Here is a 21984-nt window from a genome sequence, read left to right as displayed (position 1 = left end):
TCAGATTATTTATCCAGTGGCCCTTAGTTCAATCCTTGGGCAAAGTTCCTGCTACTATACCTATTAAACAATTCATGGTACAAAATTTGGCCAATATATTAATAATATAGTCATTTTTCTTTTGTGGTATTTCTTTAAAACATCTGATTCTGTATTTACCCATTTCTTTATTTAGTATTATTACAGTTTCAGATGGCATTTTTCAAACAGAACTTAGAAATTTGTGTTGGAATGATGGCGATCTCTTCTATCAGTAAGAGAATGAGGTAAAAGCAATATTTGATTATGAAGACAGCAACTGCCCTCTATGGCTGTGTGTTGTTTTTATGTAGACAGTTATTTTCTTTTGACTGCTCGCCGTGATTACATTACATGTCATCTGCTTATTTAGTGTCTGCAGAGCATTCATAAAGTTTGAACCTCAACGTCAGGAAATTAAGGAGGGAAAAATTACAAATACGTTTTAAAGTTTCTAAAGTTTTATTAAACAGCTTAATCAAGCAAATATATAAATTAACTGTCAGCTATTATGTCGCAAAAATCGTAAGATCCACATAAAAATATTGTTTTAAGTTACAATCTCAAGTTCCCTCAATAAAGTTTCTAATCAAAACAAAACTTAAAATTCACAAAAATAATGTCAAATCTTAAAACATCAAAGATAAATTAATAAAAACTTTGTGCACCAGAATAATTTCGAATAAATGCCAAAGTATAGAGAATTTTGAAGAAATAGCCAAAACGGTGCACACAGTTAAATTTTGGTGTTGAAGCTCCTGACTGAAGGAAAGCTGGCTATTTATATGCCACAGTCCCCACACATTCCACAACTTTGTGGAAAGAACGCTCCAAAGATATTTTGTGGGCTGCACAGTTTTTTCGTGGGAAGACGTCCCACAGCTTTTCTTGTGGAAGGAATGCTCCACAGCTTTTTCTGTGGGCTCCACAATAATTTTATGGGATATCTTCTTCGCCAAAAATAGGCACCTCATCAACAGTATATACATCAAAACTTATAATAAGAATAATCACATTAAAATATTACATTTTCTAAGTGACTATATAAGTTAACAAATTATTATCATAGGATAAAGAACTATCCCTTGCTACGTAATAGCAGTAGACGTTATAGTCCAACATGGCCGACATGGAAAAGTGCATTACAATTTATCATAAATACGAGTATGCAATGTTTGCAATTAAATTCCGATGAATTTATAACGTAGATTTACATATTAATTGTAGCTGCATCATATACAACCAAACTTTAACATCTTTAGTGTGAAATAAAGGAATTAACTTTTTTGACAGAAGTCACAAACACAGATTAAACACGCAGGATTCTACCAAGGAGAACATTCAGGGAAAATCTTCCAGAATCAGGAAGGATTAAATTGCTGGCACAATTCGTAGATTAACTTTGATGTCCTGTAAGTTTCATTAGGACACCACATGATTTTCTGTGTTTGCCGCCAGTAAAAATTCTCAAAATGAAAGTGAAAGTAGAAATAAACAATATTAAAATTCAGTGAAAAACACAAAAGGTAAAATTTTAAAGGGCATTACAATACTAATTAACCAATTTTAGCTCACTTGTTCTCAGAGATGATCTTCAGTGATTGCCTGATGTCAGTAACATGTAGCTAAGCTAAATATCTCAAGTTACTAAATTCCAAGGTTAAATTCCTTTTAAGGTTAAATTTTCCTGGCCTGATAGGTAGGCTATGAAAACTGAAGTTGTATTTTGAAAATGCTTGGATAATATTATTTATTACATGCTTTTCGGTGGTTTATAGAAATATATCAGTGATATAAAACTGGTAATTTCACTGTTTGAAACAGTGAAATTACCACTTTGATAATTTCACTGTTTTGAATTTAAGCCCCTTACGTTGTTTCAGTGAAATACCAGCGTGCACAGAACTGGGTACCAACTTAATGACGTGACGTCGTAAATGACGTCACGTTGTATTATTATTTGGCGCGCTTTTCATTCAGTATTAGGTTTAAAGTCTTTTTAAAACGTTTCTTTGCATATAATAAAAAGAAAATTTGTTTAGTTTAGTGTAAGATTGAAATATATTTGCTCAATCTAGGAGGGCCAGCACATTTATTCCAGAGATCTGTAGTTACAGCTAACCGAGGTTGAACTATTATCATGTATTGTATTATATCTTACATCTGACATATGTCTGAAGGTTTTCCACCTTACAGACATCAGGCGAATGTTAAATACGTTTCCAAAGTAAAATAAAAGTTAAATACGTTTATACGTTTATTTTTTTGTTAGTACATCAGTTTGTCGAAAATGTCATTTCTTCTAAATATTAAAAAATATTGTTGTAAAAAATACATTACAGTGTTTTCAAATGAGTATTAACTGTACACTAGGGCTGTCATTGATGGAAAATTTTGCATAAATGATATATCGAGAGACAAATATCGACAATATATCGACTTAGACAGTAGATACAATGAAAAACATTTAAATATGTGTTATAAATTGGAATCCTAGTGTTATGCATGCTTTTATTAGACATTTCAAATACTACAAACTAACAGAAAGTTAGTTTTTTTTTCTATTATTTCTTTTCACTGGCATTTGAAAACTAAGTTTATAGTTAAAAGTAAGCCAATAGCACTTGGAAAAAGTTATTTATTTCACATGGTATTTTTCTTTGTATCATTACTTGCGTTAAAAAGTCGGTGAACGTGCGTAAGCATGAAAACTTAGACTATAAATTGGCAAAATTACTTTATTACTTTACCTTAACACAGCAAATAAACAATATTATCATAACAAAACAAACCTCTAATTTTGTATCAATTAACCTTAATTGCCTTTATCACAATCACAAGGTGTTAAAACATGTGACGCCAACTGTCACTAATTTAGAACATGTTAACCCACAAATACTTTTGTTGTCTTATTGTGTTCTACCGAGATGTGATTTACACTATATTTCTGCAGAAGTGACCAGCGATCAGGTTCGAGTGTTCCAGCAATCTGTGTTCTAGTGATACGAGGTAGAACAATATACAAGTATAATACATAGGAAGTTGGCAAAGACTGGGCAATGAGGTCGAGCCAAGGGAGGTATTCAAGCTATCCAAGGACAAGCTAACAAAGTTCAACTGTAAATATGTAATTAAGGTAATTTGCAAAAATGTTATACTATGTTGTAAATCTTCATGATAGTGTTTAAGTTATAATATATAATTTCAAGGAAGTGGATACAGTTTTCATGTTTTAATAAAGATTAACATAGCTTTTCATACCTGAAATAAATTTATCAGTATAAAAGTAGATTCATAACTTAAACAAAAGCTGTTAATTTACAGTTAATTTCTGTAAGGTACTATTGCTATCATTTAAAGGAACTCCACTGAGGTTTATAAGCTTAAAAACATAAAATTTTATTTTTTCACATAGATAAACATGAGCACTTGAAACAGAAATATTAATAAAATATAACCAAGAAATACACAAGAAATACATTGAAAATCATGTTTGTAGTAATTCTCAGTTTGATTCGAATGAAAAGCGTTTCAATGCTTTTCAATTTTGGGTCATTTTTCACTATTATGATAATTATTCTAGAAAAACGGAGCAAGCTAATGATCTGAAATTTTGCACATAAGTTATTAGTTTAGATCTACATCAAATGGAGTATTAATCTCAAAAAAATATTTCCAGTCCCATCATGTCAAAAAACCTCAGTGGAGTCCCTTTAATAAGTAAGTCATATATTATATGTTTTTCCTTGTAGCAGCTGTAATTTAGAAGCATTACTTAATTTATAATGAAAAGTTCAGTGCTGCTTACCTGCCACAAAGTGACATGGTGAACTTTTGTGATCGTTTTTCGTCCGGCATCTGTCCGTAAACTTTTACTTCAAACGACATCTCCTCATAAACTGCTTAGCCAATTTTATCCAAACTTCACAGGAATGTACCTTTGGTAGTGAACTTTAAAAATGGTCCAAAGAATTAAGTTCCATGCAGAACTCTGGTTACCATGGCAACCAAAAGAAAAAACCTAAAAATCTTCTTTTAAAAAAAACAGAAAGAGCTAGAACTGAAATATTTGGCATGAAACATCATTTAGTCAGAGTCTACCATGTTTGTTCAAATAAAAGCACTTGGGTCAAAATTGGCCCCACCCCAGTGTTTACCCTATATGTATATAGTGAAAACTTAAAAAAACTTCTTTTAAAAAAACCCAAATGGCTAGAGCTTAGATATTAGATATGGAAATCTTCTATTGGGTGTCTTCCAAGTTTGTTCAAATAAAAGCCCTAGTGTCAAAATTGGTCCTGACTCAGAGGGTCATTATTTTTCCCTATGTTTACTATGTATATAGTAAAAACTTAAAAAGTCTTCTTTGAAAAAACCCAAAGAGCTAGAGCTAAGATATTTAGCATGAAACATCTTCTAATGGGTGTCTACCAAGTTTGTTCAAATAAGGGCCCTGGGGTTAAAATTGGCCCGCCCAAGGGGTCATTGATTTTCCTTATGTGTATAGTATTGCAAATGACTATGAAAAAGGCTCCATTAAAAGCTTGTGTGCAAATTTTCAGACCGATCCCTCACCCTGTTTTTCCACAATAATCATTTATATTGTGCAAATAATCAGCAACAAATGAAAGGAGCTAAGAATTGCCCTAACCTAACTGTTGATTTTCAATTCAATTATAATACTAGAAAATACAGGTTGGCTCAAATTTTTGTACTTTTGAATTACAAAGCTACCTCTACCTCTGCATAGTATATTGAGGCGATTGAATGACAAATGCTGCATGTTTTAATTTATTACTGGATATATTTTGGTCTCGTACAAAGATTTAAAACTAATCTTGCATGATGTACATCCATATGCATAAAAAAATCTGTTTGATACACAGTGACGTTTTAACAAACAAAGACACATTTAATTACATTTGAATATTTAATTAAGCTGCATGACCTAATCAATTTTAATTGAAAGTAGTTATGTAAGAAATCCTATTTTACTATTAGACAAGATCTGCAGTACACAAATTTACCTACCAACATGTCGATGGAAATTTTGTTTTAAAGTAGATTAAATAAATCTGATTCTTTTAAATTAAAGAAAAAAACAAGAACAAAAAACCAGTTCACAGTTTATAATTATCAACATTATGGATAATAAAAAAAGCACAAAAGGAAAATCAAACTGCTCTCCTTCAAGAAAATATGGAAATAATATCAGAATTTGATCAGAAAATACATGAAGATTTAATGTTCAGAAGTCAGACAAATGATATAAATGATGAAATTAAAAGAAAGTTTAATAAACTGTAAGTTATGCTTACAATGTTTCATTTATCTGTGTGAGTCTACTGGCAAATTTGATAAAGTTAATAAATGCTTCCAAAATATATAAGTTCTCTCAGTACTTAAAAAATATCACATTTGTATCAGCTGATGGAGCAGGCTTGCAGGAAGCGAAGGAAGACACTCTCCCCTCACAACATGGAGTATGCTGCGCCTATTTCAACATTGCCCCCAAAAGTCATACACCAAGAAAAAAGTCATGTAGATGTGTCAGCAATTCCAGCATTCCAGTGCTTGCATGAGGTAAGAAATGCTGCTTTGATAATAAATAATCTATACAAGATACGTGTACAAGATAAAAAAAAATTGATGTCAAGACAGTATATATATATATGTCATAAAAAATTATCTACTGTGACTCTTCAAGTTATTTACAGAAAAACATTATAAAAGAGTAAACTTGAAGAATTAAAAGCAGCTATAGAATGAAAGATACTGAAAAAAGTATATATATGTGTTTATTGAAAAACTTTGTGGAAAAATGAAATTTTGACTTTAATTAAGATGTATTCTGTATGTTATCTTTATCATTTTGATTTTTATCCATTTCAATATTACATTTTTAAATTTCTTCTCTATATAAACAATGAAATGAATTAAATTTCAGCAATATTAATACTGAATTTATCTTTTAACTGAATGTGATATGATTTTCAAAGAACTAATTTTTAGCTCACCTGAGCACAAAGTGCTCAAGGGTGAGCTTTTGTCATCACTCTGCGTGCGTCTGTGCGTCATGCATCCTTCAAAAAATGGCGTCAAACTTTTCAAACAACATCTCCTCCTAAACCACATGGCCAATTGCAACCAAACTTTACAGAAATGATCCTTAGGTGGACCCCTTTCAAAGTTGTTCAAAAATTTAAATTCCATTAAAAACTCTGGTTGCCATGGCAACCAATAGGAAAAACTTAAAAAATCTTCTATTAAAAAACCCTAAGAGCTAGAGCTTAGATATTTGGTATGAAACATCTTCTAATGAGTGTCTACCAAGTTTGTTCAAATCAAAGCCCTGGGGTCAAAATTGGTCCCGCCCCAGGGGGTCATTGATTTTCCCTATATGCATATAGTAAAAACTTAAAAAATCTTCTTTTAAAGAACTCAAAGAGCTAGAGCTAAGATATTTAGCATGAAACATGTTCTAATGGGTGTCTACCAAGTTTGTTCAAATAAAAGCCCTGGGGTCAAAATTGGCCCCGCCCCGGGGGTCATTGATTTTCCTTATAATTATGTGTATAGCAAAAACTTAAAAAATCTTTTTTGAAAGAACCCAAATAGCTGGAGTTTAGATATTAAGCATGAAACATCTTCTAGTGAGTGTCTACAAAGTTTGTTCAAATAAAAGTCCTGGGGTCAAAACTGGCCCCGCCCCAGGGGTGTCATGATTTTTAACTATATGTGTATAGCAAAAACTTAAAAAAGTCTTCTATGAAAAAACACAAATAGCTGGAGTTTAGATATTAAGCATGAAACATCTTCTAGTGAGTGTCTACAAAGTTTGTTCAAATAAAAGCCCTGGGGTCAAAATTGGCCCCGCCCCAGGGGGTCATTGATTTTCCCTATATGCATATAGTAAAAACTTAAAAAATCTTCATTTAAAAAACCCAATGAGCTAGAGCTTAGATGTTTAGCATTAAACATCTTCTTATTGGTGTCTACCAAGTTTGTTCAAATAAAAGCCCCTAGGGTTTAAACTGGCCCCGCTCCGGGTGCCTTTATACAGGTGAGCGACCTCAGGGCCATCATGGCCCTCTTGTTAATCTATAATACTGATTTTGATGCCTTATTTTTTCAGTACCAGGGAGAATAAGACTTGTTTGCTGTCTCAGGCAAAAGAATGCTCTGCTGAACTTGATAGTCAATGTATAGAGTTAGAGGAAGCTGACAATTTTACCAATGGTTCAAACACAGAGGTTTCAAAGATGAGACAACAACTGTTAAAGTATAACAATGACTTGAAACAAGTGCAAGAAAGGCAGTACGAGCTAGAATATCAAATAGACAATAGGTAACTGTTCTTTCTCTTTGATGTCATTTATTCTGTAATGCTTTTATGTTGCTGTTTTCTTTTGTGTGGCTAAAAAGAATAGAGAGAACAATAGAGTAGCCACATTATTACTCTACTGTTAGAACATCCATCTGACCGTTAGCAATTTGGTTTCCGGAGCATAATTTAAGTTCCATTTGGCCCACAATATTCAAACTACATAGGATGATTGTCCATATTGAGTTGAAGACCCCTATTGATTTTGGGGTCACAAGGTCAAAGGTCAAGGTTACTTTACATTATTACCTTAAAACTGAAAACAGTTTCTGTGGCATAACTTAAGTTCCATTTGGCCCACAGTGTTAAAACTTCATAGGATGATTGTCCATATCGGGTAGAAGACCCCTATTGATTTTGGGGTCACAAGATCAAAGGTCAAGGAAATTGATAAGGAAATCAAAGAGTAACAACAAGCATGTGATGATATAAAGAAAGAAATTGTTCAGAGACAGCTAGAGGTTAAAACATTGAAAGAAGATTTAGATACATCTAATAGACAAGCATTGATAGTAAAGAATATGAAAAGCTCACTGAAAAATAGGAAAATCTTCAGGTTAGCCTTACCATTCTTGTACAATACACTAACGGTGAAAATTGTAGATGTATAATCTTTTAATCTGTAACAGAAGTATTTGATTTTCTTAAGTAAAGAGGCTTTTATTTTTAGCTCGAATATACGAAGTATATGGAAAGCTGTTCTACTCGCCCCGGCGTCGGCGGTGGTGTTGGCGTCCGCGTCCAGATTTCAGATAAAAGTTTTGTGCAGTAAAATATTTTTCACTATTATATAACTTTGTCATTTCTTAAGGTATCAACTTCAATTATATGTTCCTTATCATCAACCACATCTTATGTGATAAGGTTCATAACTCTAGAACCAATATTTTCAGATTTATCTCCCCTTCAGCAGACTTCCCGAAAGTTGAAAAAAACTGTCAGACATTCGGTCTGACAAACCATGAAAATCTGTCGGACCGAAACAAAATCTGTCAGACCAAATAAAATTGATCAAAATCAAAGAAAAATTTGTGTTTGTATTTCTAAGACACTTTTTATTTTTTATTTTTTCGCCGTAAAAATCGGCACAATCCGTACAACGCATTTTCATCTCCTCCCTGTCATACACCAATTATTCATGGTTCTGCTTCCATTTTTCATTAAATTTCGTCTCGGGTCTATTCTTTTCATCCTTTTATTGCTGTTCTGCGCACTCTTCTGACGTAGATTTTCGGTTTTTCCCAGGTTTGGCACCTTTAGCGACGCCATTTTGTATACATGCGGCTTGGATAAAAGCCGGACAGTCGGACCGATCCGGAATAAAAAATTGTCGGACCTGATCAAAATTTATCGGACATGTCCGTCGGACCGACGTATTTCGGGAAGTCTGCCTTGAACTTAGAATTTTCCTTAAAAATATTATTTTTTACTGTAACTTCATTATTTCTTAAGGAATAAACTTCTTTATTACATGCATTTCGGTGGTTTATAGAAATATATCAGTGATATAAAACTGGTAATTTCACTGTTTGAAACAGTGAAATTACCACTTTGATAATCTCACTGTTTTGAATTTAAGCCCCTTACGTTGTTTCAGTGAAATACCAGCGTGCACAGAACTGGGTACCAACTTAATAACGTGACGTCGTAAATGACGTCACGTTGTATTATTATTTGGCGCGCTTTTCATTCAGTATTAGGTTTTATGTCTTTTTAAAACGTTTCTTTGCATATAATAAAAAGAAAATTTGTTTAGTTTAGTGTAAGATCGAAATATATTTCACCTTGTGAACACCAAAAGTTCATATTTCACTTGTGGCTGCGCCACTCGTGAAATATACCTTTTGGTGCTCACTCGGTGAAATATATTCCGATCTTACACCGAACTAAACAAATATCCTCTATTACTTCAAAAATATGTACCTTATCATCATCCACATCTTATGTGACAAGGTTCATAACTCTAGAACCAATATTTTCAGTATATCTCCCCTTGAACTTAGAATGTTCCTTAAAACAATATTTTTTACTTTTACTTATTTATTTCTTAAGGGATAAACTTCATACTTCAAATATATGTACCTTATCATTAACCACATGTTATGTGACAAGGTTCATAACTCTAGCACCAATATTGCAAGAATAATCCCCCCATAAACTTAGAATTTTTTACTAGTAAAATGTTATTTCTTTCTATAACTTCTTTAGTTTTAAAGGTATCTACCTCAAACTTCAAACACTTATTCCTTATCATTAATTACATTTTATTTGACAATGTTCATCATAACTCTTGAAGTAATATTTACAGATTTATCTTTCTTTGAACTTAGTATTTTCTTTAAGAAATTTTATAACTTCTTTACTCTTTCAGGTATCTACTTCAAACATCAAATATATATTTCTTATCATTACACAAATGTTGTGTCAAATATATATTTCTTATCATTACACACATGTTGTGTCAAATATATATTTCTTATCATTACACACATGTTGTGTGACAAGGTTCATAGCTTTAGTGTGACTATTTTTAGATTATTCCCCTTGATCTTGGAATTTATGTTAACAATGTTATTTTTTACTATAACTTAATACATACTTATACATAATTGATTTTTCTTTCATAGTTTTTTTTCCTTACTGCGTCCAGTATTTTATCAGTCGAGCTTAGCTGTCTCCTGTGACAGCTCTTGTTATATATACTTTTCAAAGAGGAAAAGATAAAGATTAGGCCAAAAGTTGGTTTTAAAATTCTATGAAATTTAAAACATTTTGAAAAAATTAACAAACAAGTTATAGTTGGTATTTTCAAATTTTTATTGAAAGTATTACTTTTTTGTTTAAGAAAATAAAAAAAAAAAATTTTTTTGAGTTATTTTGATACTTAGTGCATTTTGTAAAAAAAAATCTAAATTGTCATATCGAGGACTTGGTGCGAAAGGGTTGTAACTCATATTAAATAAAGAAGAAGTTACAATCTTTCACACCAAGCTGTCGATATATTCCGTATTTTGTCAAAATTTTATTTATTTAATTCTTCAGGGGGAAAAAACCCTGGTGATTACTGAACAGACATTTAATTTTATCTATTATTCTTTGATCAACAGACTATATAATCTTATAATTCTTATACAAAAAAAAAATGGCTGTAAAATGTAAATTTTAAAATCAGATTTGTGTATTGACAGGGTGATTGGTGCAAGTTAACACTGTTCCATACCAGATTGCAAAAGAAGCTGATAAACTGGGAAGAAAAAAGAAGTAAGAAAATCTTAAACTTTTTACACTCCTGAATAACTATGTGTACGAATAAACTAAAATCCTTCTAATAACTTAAAAGTTTAAGCTGACATAATAATGTATAAAACATTTTTATGCCCCCACAATGTGGGAGCATATAGCGTTGCACTTGTACGTCCGTCCGTCATTCCGTCAGTCCGTCCGTACGTCCCGAAATCTTGTGAACGCAACTCCTTTTAAACCGGATGGCAGATTTTGCTTAAACTTACAGGGATGAACAACCTGAATGTGTACATTGTAGTAAAGGAAGGAATTTTCGCTGCGACCAAATTTAACAGAATTATGGCCCTTTGTTGATTTTTTCACTATATACTATATAGAAATTTTGTGAACGCAACTCCTCTTAAACCGGATGGCAGATTTTGCTTAAACTTACAGGGATGAACAACCTTAAGGTGTTGATGGTAGTAAAGGAAGGAATTTTTGCTGCGATCAAATTTTACAGAATTATGGCCCTTTGTTGATTTTTTCACTATATACTATGTAGAAATTTTGTGAACGCAACTCCTCTTAAACCGGATGGCAGATTTTGCTTAAACTTACAGGGATGAACAACCTAAAGGTGTAGATGGTAGTAAAGGAAGGAATTTTTGCTGCGACTTAATTTTACAGAATTATGGCCCTTTGTTGATTTTTTCACTATATACTATGTAGAAATTTTGTGAATGCAACTCCTCTTAAACCGGATGGCAGATTTTGCTTAAATTTCCAGGGATGAACAACCTTAATGTGTAGATGGCAGTAAAGGAAGGAATTTTTGCTGCGACCAAATTTAACAGAATTATGGCACTTTGTTGATTTTTTCACTCTATACTATGTAGAAATTTTGTGAATGCAACTCCTCTTAAACTGGATGGCAGATTTTGCTTAAACTTCCAGGGATGAACAACCTTAATGTGTAGATGGTAGTAAAGGAAGGAATTTTTGCTGCAACCAAATTTAACAGAATTATGGCACTTTGTTGATTTTTTCATTATATACTATATAGAAATTTTGTGAACGCAACTCCTCTTAAACCGGATGGCAGATTTTGCTTAAACTTCCAGGGATTAACAATCTTAATGTGTAGATCATAGTAAAGGAAGGATTTTTTGCTGCGGCCAAATTTAACAGAATTATGGCCCTTTGTTGATTTTTAGTTTTCAACTTGTGGCACATGTAGTCCAAAAAATATTTGACCTAGAGTCATAAGATTGACAGAACAGTGGCGTGTGGGGGCATCAGTGTCCTATGGACACATTTCTAGTTTTTATTTCATTTTCTTTATGTGAATTTTTTTAAATAAATGAAATTTTTAGATCAATATAAAATATAACTTGACTTTTTTTTAACAAATTAAAAAGAAAGATTATTGTACAGTTACTCTTTGTTTGTTTTCAGTGAGCTTCAGAATAAGTTTGTAGCTTTAGATAAAGAATTCCAAGATATTGTAGCTCAGAAGAAAAACATAGAAAATAAAATGCATGACCTTGAGGAAGAGAAATTTGACATGGACAATGATATTGAGAAACAAAAATCACATTTGAACGAGAAGGATCGAGAAATGGAAGTGCTACAAAAAGATTTTAAATATGTAAAAGATCGAGAAGCTGTGTTAATGGGGGAAAGGTATGTTAGTTTGAACAGTATTTTATGTAGAAATGTTTCATGTACAAGAAGATTACAAAGTTGTCTTGTTTGATTAGAAAGCTTTAGAAGTTTGTTTTTTAAAGCTGTCCTTGTAAGGTATGTGTGGTCTGCAATATGTATGAACATGTTTTTGTCAGTTTTGAATTATTTTGACTTACAGATACAATTAAGGAGGTTTTTTTTTGCAACATTGACACTGATAAATTTGTGGAATGGAAGTAATGAGATAAATTAATATAAAATGCTTTGTAAATTTTAATTAAAGTGCAAAAATGTAAAATGTTCTCCCTATTCGTAGAAGACCTTGAATTATATTTACAAGATAATTTAAACTGAGGATTATTGATTGATGATATTGTTTTGATTTTATTGCTTTTTGCTGACGATATGGCCATTATAGGTAAAACTTCTGAAGATTTACAAACTAGTTTAGATCTTTTGTACACATATTGCTTTTAAATGGGGATTAGAGGTTTATACCATGAAAACTAAAATTGTTGTCTTTAGAAAAAAGGGCGTATTTTTATCAACAAAAAATGGACCTGTAACGGTCAGACAATAGAAGTAGTAGACCACTTTAACTACCTAGGTACAGTGATTAGCTATACAGGCAATTTTATGAAATGTAAATGTGTGATCAACTTAATAGCTGCTAATAAAAATAAAATCAAGGTTACTTTAGAGACAGATAAATAGCATAGCAAAAACAAATTAAAAAAGCCATGATTTTTGATAGAATTTTATCACAAAATAATTTATTTAAAACAACTTTCTTAGCTAGCATAATTTGTTGAAAATTGTAGTACAATTTTACCTTTTGATTAATGGTTAAAACTGTTTGCAGGGCAACATTTGACTTGAACTTACGCCATATTCATCTGGGAAAGAAAAATGCTCATGATGTTCATTCAAGAAAGATGAGAGAAAAAGACTGTAATATTAGAAACTTGAAAAAAGCTGAACTTCAAATAAAGGTTACTGAAGAGACAATAAATCATACAAAATTAATTCATGAAAAAATAAAAGGTCATATGGATTCATTACCCAAAGATGATGACACACATCATAAGAAAAGAGAAGAATTACAGAATGAAATGGAACAAACAAAACAGGCTTTGACTACTCAGGTATGATTAAAAATATGTTAAAATATCTAAACTGCATTTGAAAAGATTTCCATTTAAACAAAAAAGAGAAAAATTATTTTTATGAAAGTGATAATTGTTTCAACACTGATTGTATAGAAAAGCATGTATAGAAAGTCTGGCAGTAATGTGTTTGAACATGTGTAATTAAAAAAATGATAAAATTCTCCAGCTAACTGCTGAAAATCTGCCCAGACTCACTAACATTACCTGTTTAAGACTGAGTTTATGGATTAAAAAAACAACATTAACCAGCTTTCATCAGTTTAGAATGATTAAAACATTCTATGTGTTATATATATATATATATATCAGAATTCTCTAACAGCTGTTGAGCATGTTAAACTAAAGGCTAGTGTAGCAGAGGAGCAGAATTTATTGTATGAACAAAGTGATCTTAGAATTGAAGTGGTTGAACTCACTAGACTGGCTGATATTAAGGTATTTCATTGTATCCTGTTTTCTAAACTAATTACATGTATAGGAAATTTCTTTTCATAAAAAAAATTGTTGATGATGTTAGTTTAATTCTCTATTTTTGTTTTGCCGTTGCTGTACACATGTACTTTTCAAAAAGCAATGTTTATGACATTCCTGTATAAGTGGTTAAGTTAGCGAAGCGGAAATATTGGCAAATTTCGCAAATTGACAAAAACCACGAAAATTTCCTCTAGAACAGATATCACCCAGCCAGTAATTAAATTCTGCCTAATATTGCCTCATGCAAAATATCTGGAATTTTAGATTCGCTAACTTTTTTCAAGACACAGATATATGCACTTTTACAGTTCATTCACTATATACATCCTTGATCATTATTGTTTTGAATACTCTGTTTCATTCTTTCACATAATTTGTCACCTTAGTGCAATAACTGGTTAACTCCTATTAAATTTAGATGGACTTAACTCGTTACTGCAATAAGGTGACAACTTGTTTATATAAGCATGTCAAGCACATGTATTTGAATATAAAATGTAGATATTTAAAGTTGCTTACAAAATGATTCATTAGGCTGATGAAAAGGAACAGAAAGCTTGAGATTTCATGCATGCTGAGATGAGATTTCACAAAGCTGTTGAGGATCTAAAAACTAAACAATTACAAATACAAGATCATGAGAAAAAAAAAATAAGGAGATGCAAGTCAAGTAAGTTTCTATAAAATGTTGATATTATTACTATAGATTTATATGTTAGACATAACTATACATACTTATAATCTACTTCACTTTGAACAAAGGGTCTATTTAGGAAACAGGTATCAATTTTGATTGCATTGTTATAGAATAATGCACTGAGTTCAAATTCGCAGGAATATTATCACAAAGTGCCTGAGTAATTAATTATCAAGCATTGTAATAATAAACTGTTCATTATTTTACTATTTTGTAAGAAAAATTAAAATTTATTTCCTTTCTAACATCAGTTTAAAAAAGAAAATTGATAAAAATATGTTGAACTACATTGAGTGTAGAATTAATTTTTCTGACGTCATTTGGCTTATAAACTTCATATCTGATGTCATATGACATATAAGCATTTGAATTTGATGTGTAAAATTGCACTTGATTGCCCTATCTGTCTGATAGGGGAATAGTGTGAAGCATGTTAGAATGATATTTATTTATTACATTTTTTTAGAAAAAGAGTTGGATTGAAATCAAAGTGTTTTCTAGTTAGTTGTTTGCCAATTCATATTTTTTTAGCAGTTGTGTGCCATAAAAATTCTTAGTTAATAAAACTTAGATATGTAATCTGTACAAATTACAGAAAAGGTATTTTAATGGGTGACTTAAAATTGCAGATTTTGCCAAGTTGTATGATGTTATAAAGAATGAGCATAACAAGTGTGTGAACTTGATTCAGACGAGTACACAGAAAGCGGCAGAAATGAGAGAGAAGATCAACATCTTACAGAATGACACAGCAGTCACTCAAAAAGACAGGTACATATGATGCAAGAATGAACAATTATTATGTTACATCTCTTGCTTTGCTGTCATTCAGAGATACTGGGATGTTGATGCATTTTTTGCTATATCTTAAGTTGTTATATCAATTGTGATATTGGCATTTTAATTATAATGCTTCTTTCCATTGTCAAAACTTAAATAATGATGTAATAACATAATATGTGTGATGTCAAATCATTGTTATTATACTAGCATTTTAATTATAATGTTATATCACCTATTATTATGTCATTATGTATAAATTACGATGTCATAGTATATAAATTATGATGTCATAGTGGATAAATGATGTTATTACCCCTCACTTTTTTGAAATCTTAATTTCCCATAGGCCTCTGGGAGTTATTCTAACTGTTAATGCAAGTGTACCATGTAACTATGAATTTTGTATTGTTACATAGGTAACAGTACTTTTTAACAGTATAAAATCTGGTCACGTGATCATTATGATACCATACCTATTGTGATATCATAGCACATTGATTTTGTTGGCATATTATCTATTTTGATATCATTGGATTTGAATGAAGATGTTATTAGTTATAATGATATCACTACATTTATTTTGAACATGAAGTATTCACCTTCTGGTGTCATAATTATTTTCTTTTATGATGTTAGTATAATATTATTGATTTTAGTATTTACATTTTAATGTTATTACAAATTTCATCTGCTATGATTGCATTAGTATTTTGTCATTTGAATGTATGTCTCTTTTTATAACATAAACTGCTCATTTCATTTTGATAACTATATTTCAGACATCTATAAAAACAGAGATTACAACATATAAACAGTATAGTAATGAGAGATGGTTTGAGGAATGAGGTTGCCAAGCAGCAAAGAATTGAGAGAAAAAATGCATTAAAAATGTGAACAACAGAAAATGGACATTTCAAAATTGAACACTTTGATAAATCAGGCAGAGGAACAGATGACAAAATTAAGAAATAGATATGAAAATGCCATAACACTTAGGAATGAGAGGTTTGTATGATTGTTTCCGAATGACTGTGATTACATTTGTAGCCTATCTCAATGGAGAGAACATGTTTAAGAAAAAAGTATCTACAGATTCAAATTTAGTTGTTCATGTACAGTCAATTTTATTTGTAAAGTATTATGTATATGAACATTTAGCAACAAAATGTTTAAATAGATAAGAAGCACATAATTCTCTTCATTAAACTTCTTGAGGTAAATAATGGCCACTAAAATAAAGTTTCTATAGCAACCCAACAAAGGTGATAAATGTTGCTAATTGCACAAATAACCCTTGATAAATGTGTTGCTCATATTGCAATAGGTAAATTTATTATTGAACATGTGATATAATCTAGGGCTGTGCATTGCCATTTTTTTCTGTCACGATACATATCACGATATTTGTTTTTCAAAACGATGCGATTCACGATATGCATTGCATACTTTGAAGAAATGCGATGCATATTGCGATTCTTATGTTGCGATGCGATACATATCACGATACTGACTTTTAGACTTGGCCATTTGTTTACAGCATAATTACGAATATAATATAAAACTATTACAATAACAAAAAATAAACTCTTTTAACTTGTTGTTATAACTTAGTTTCCGATTTTGATCTTTTAACAATTTACTTTTCTGATTTCTTGAGGATTAAAGGTATTTTTAATTAAACCATAACAGCAAATTGATATCTACTAGCTATTCTAACACTAAAGTCCACTACTGTAAATATGGCAGTTTAACAATTTCAGTCTTACAATACACCACTAAAGATTTTTCTTGTGAAAAAAAAGTAACAAGTGATCTACAATTAGGTCAACAACTGTGAAAATGACAGTAAATAAGTTTCAGTCTCAGTTTTCTCAAAAGATTTGTGCTCAACCCCAGAGTATTTTATTTTGATTTTGCAAACACTCCACGTCCGGTCTTCCACATTATACAACACTGTCTCATGGTTCCCCAAAAACTACAATTTTCCCAAAACTCGTGACTTATATGACCAGGGAGGATTGACTGTAATTTCCCCGTCTACATATGTTGCAGTCTTCATGTTTTCTGTTTGTTTGCTTTGTTGTTTTTTTTTACGGGAAAATGATGTCAATGGAAATGAAAGTATAAATACGTGACGAATATCACATGGGGATGTTGTCATCATCACTATTTTAATCCGACATTTAATTGCTACAAAATAAAATTCATGTTTGTAGGTTGTTTTTTCTTGAAATTGCACAGATCTCTAATTATGTTTTTATTATAAACAAGTTCAAAGAACACCAGCCCATTTACATGGAATTGATAAAACTTGGTTAGTAACCGTTAAATGATTGCGGACATGGGGAAACGAGATGACAACGATGGTATGATAATAGTCGCGCTTGGGTACCACTAAAATACGCAACGGAGATTTTTTTTGGCGCAACGGACGCAACGGGCGCAACGGAGATATTTTTTTAGAAAAACCGGCACAACACTTTTTTTAAAAGTCAATGTGCTATATTTAAGCATCTAAAATGATTGTTTAGCACTATTAAGTAAGTGTGTTTTAAAATGTTTCATAAATTGTATATGTCTAATTGCACTGAAGGGTTATATGCCTGGCAAAAGCGAAATTTCATGGCGCAACGGAGATAATTTTGGAAAATCGTCACAGCGTTTGTACTAATATATGAAATTAATTAACACCAATGTTATATGAATAAATAAATTAAATATATATATATATATAAACCTTTATCGTATATCAAATAATCAAATAGCTGCAATGTTGATGCTGTAAAGGATTGTGTGCCGGCGAAATGGACATTTGGTCTGCGCAACGGAGATTTTTTTTTGGCGCAACGGAATTTTAAATGGCCTAATTAAGTAGTAATATGAAGAAGTAAATCATTAAAGATATTAACTGAATAACTGAAGAGGTGTAATAAAAGTCTGTTTTATTAATTTAAAAATGGAATTAAATACGTTTTTATCGTTATGGCTGACACTGGAAGACAAGTATGGAAGTTACAATCTGTTATTTTTTTTCCTGTTCAATTCGTTATTTTTACGAAAAGTACTGTGATAGCTTTTCTATACATACTTTTTAAATGAATCTGCATTAGTATATACTAAATAAAGTCATATGTTGATATTACAGAATCAATGTTCAGTATTTTTTTAATTATAAACATTCATTGTATTGATGTTATACCTTTCATAAACTCCGTTGCGCCGATAGATTATTGCGAAACGGAGATTTTATTTTCAAAACTGTGTACTGTTTTTTTTATGTCTAAAACATAAAATAATCATATAAGTTGGTATTGTTGATATTTTATACTCATTTTTACATATACTGTATAAGTTTGATTTTATTAGGTAGAATATCGAATATATCAGATTTTAAATGGACGGCGAAATGGATATAATTTCGGCGCAACGGAAAATGAAGATTTGCATAACGGGTAGATCTTATGTTTGAACATAACCTTTCCTTGTTGATCTTGTTTATCATATTTTAAGAATTTGAGAATAATATAAGTAACAGTCTTTTAAAAATGATTTACTTTCCTTTATTTTAGAAAATGTTGAAAATATGATATTGTAAAAGATAATTAAATTACGGCAAAATGGACTATTTCGGCGCAACGGGGATTATCATAGCAGTTTTATCATATTATATTATTTTATTTTATTAATTTATTATCTTTCATTAATCATTGTGTACTTTTTCAATAATTGTTTGTTGCGTATACATTGTATATTTCATCAAAAGCAATCCAAATATTTCATAATTATGATATTGACAAAAGGTAATCAATTACACAAGAATTGTTAGCAATTAGCAACGTATCGTGCACGTGTATGGCACTGGTGTTTAATAATGTTTTAAACACTTGTATAAGAAAACTTGACCGTCATCAGTGGTGGATTCAGACTCCAAAAAGTTTTATTACGTCTCACATTTCATATACACATTTTTTTCTCATAGTTTGAGTGAAATATTAGCGTAATAAGCTTCAAAAGCAATATTTTCGACAATAACAAGTGATAGAAAAATATTTAATACCTTAAAGTCAATACATGTTCCTCTTAATCACATTATCTAAATGGTGTGAAAACGTGTGTCCAATAAACATCAACCACGTGTCATTGGTAATTTAATTATCGGTACTTAACACCCGTGATAAACATTCTTCAAATCACTATATTTGCTGTTGTTTCGCTAAATAAACAGTAGCTGCATTTGATTTTAACGGGGTTTTCTGATCGGGGAAGGAATTCTTATAAGGAACCTTCAATTTAATTATTTTATGCTTTTTACTGTTTTAAAATGGCAATAGAAAGAACAGCAAATTCTGAGTAACATGCATGTCGTTTTACTATTTTAATAACTTCATCAAACAATTAATATTTTGTATAGTTACTATACTATTTTTAATTTTAAAAATGCATAAAATATTTCAATCATTATTAAAAAGATAATGTAATATGGTTAGCAAATTGCTTGCTACTGGTCATGCTTTTAACAAATAAAGTGATTTGCTTATATATTCCCGGCAGCAGAAATAAGAAAATAATTTTTACAGTTAAAAAATTATAGGATCAAATTTAAACGAGTACTAACAGATTGAACGGGAAAAAATGAAACAGATTGTAAAATCCATACTTGTCTTTCAGTGTTAGCCATAACGATAAAAACGTATTTAATTCCATTTTTAAATTAATAAAACAGACTTTTATTACACCACTTGAGTAATTCAGTTAATATCTTTAATGATTTACTTCTTCATATTACAACTTAATTAGGACAAACATTGTTTTCTTTTTAAATTCCGTTGCGCCAAAAAAAAAAATCTCCGTTGCGCAGACAAAATATATGTCCATTTTTCCGGCACACTACCCTTTACAACATCAACATTGTAGCTATTTGATTATTTGATATACGATTAAGGTTTTTAAATATTTTTTTTTAATTTATTTATTCAAATAACATATGTGTTAATTAATTTCATATAATTATTAGTACAAACGTTGTGCCGATTTTCCAAAATTATCTCCGTTGCGCCATGAAATTTCCATTTCGCCAGGCATATATAATCCTTCAGTGTAAACATATACAATTTATGAAACATTTTAAAACATACTTACTTAAAAGTGCTAAACAATCATATTAGATGCTCAAATTCAGCATATTGACTTTAAAAAAGGCGTTGTGTCGGTTTTTTCTAAAAAAATATCTCCGTTGCGCCATGAAATTTCCATTTCGCCAGGCATATATTCCTTCAGTGCAACTAAACATATACAATTTATGAAACATTTTAAAACATACTTACTTAATAGTGCCAAACAATCATTTTAGATGCTTAAATATAGCACATTGACTTTAAAAAAAGGCGTTGTGCCGGTTTTTTTTTTAAAAAATATCTCCGTTGCGCCCGTTGCGTCCGTTGCGCCAAAAAATCTCCGTTGCGTATTTTAGTGGTACCGGTCGCGCTTGTTTATTGTTTTCATCCGAGCTATTTTTCTTTCTTCAGTCTTTCAAAAAATACGTTTGTCCTTATATTCCTGGAAGATATTGTTAGTGTATTGCGATACCTTCCCGCTGTATCGATACATCGGGAGGTGAAATATGTATTGCATCGCAATATATTGGAATTTCTAATTTCATTACGATGCATACATCGGGGACAAGACAGATCGCGATGCATCGATGAATCGCTACACCTCTAATATAATCAAATACTGATTTAGATAATAAAATGCATAACTGCATAGTGTATATTTCATAACTTTTTCATTTCTTTAAGTAACTATTACTGTATTTTTTTTTTATCACAGAGGTATTGAAAGAAAGAAAATTGATTGAAAGAAAGGAGGAGGTGTGCATTTTCTAGGAAAAAGTTAACATTCAAGGTAAAACTTTTTGTACATTCATCTTAAACTGAATTTGTTTAATCATTAAATTAAGAGATCAATTTACATTTTGAATTACATACTACAATCATGTTAAAATTATAAAATGACATCAGACAATTATGAATCTCATTCTGAAATGTCTTTTTCTGCAATAAAACTTATAAAATCAAATTGTGTATTTTGAATACTTGGTAAAGTAACAAATAATTAGTGCAGAAAAATGTCAAAATGCAGCAATTAACTTTCCTTTTCTTATTAAGTAATGGCACATATATTTTTTTTCTCATAGATTTATCAGTGTAATATCATCTTTTGTAGATGAAATGAGAACAGATGCAGATGAACAAAGAGAAATGCTCTCCGTGCTCAAACACCTAACAGAATCTTGAAGGAGAACTAGTCACTTTACAAATACAGGTAACTTATTCATTACATTTACAATGTATCTATGTCTGTTTCTATTTCATGTGTTAATTTTGTACACTAGTTTAAGTTTAACGATGAACAATGGTGGCCTAGTTAATTTCACCAAAAGTCAATATAAAGATCATAAGACAATAGTTCCACATGTTCATCAAATTGTGGGGTTTTTAGGAAAAGGGGGAGATGCTGGGTGCTGGTAGGGAGGGAAAAATATATAT

At 30.9% G+C, this 21984-nt stretch overlaps 1 pseudogene; it reads left to right on the top strand.

Moving 5' to 3' along the window:
- The first annotated feature begins 5217 nt into the window (after positions 1-5217).
- LOC132728989 (coiled-coil domain-containing protein 146-like) lies at positions 5218-21732 on the top strand (annotated as a pseudogene).
- The last annotated feature ends 252 nt before the right edge of the window (positions 21733-21984 follow it).

Source organism: Ruditapes philippinarum, unplaced genomic scaffold (assembly GCF_026571515.1).
Source record: "Ruditapes philippinarum isolate M1 unplaced genomic scaffold, ASM2657151v2 ctg8330_1_1_1_1, whole genome shotgun sequence".
Classification (NCBI taxonomy): Eukaryota; Metazoa; Mollusca; class Bivalvia; order Venerida; family Veneridae; genus Ruditapes; species Ruditapes philippinarum.
This window is presented reverse-complemented; position numbering and strand designations above follow the sequence as displayed.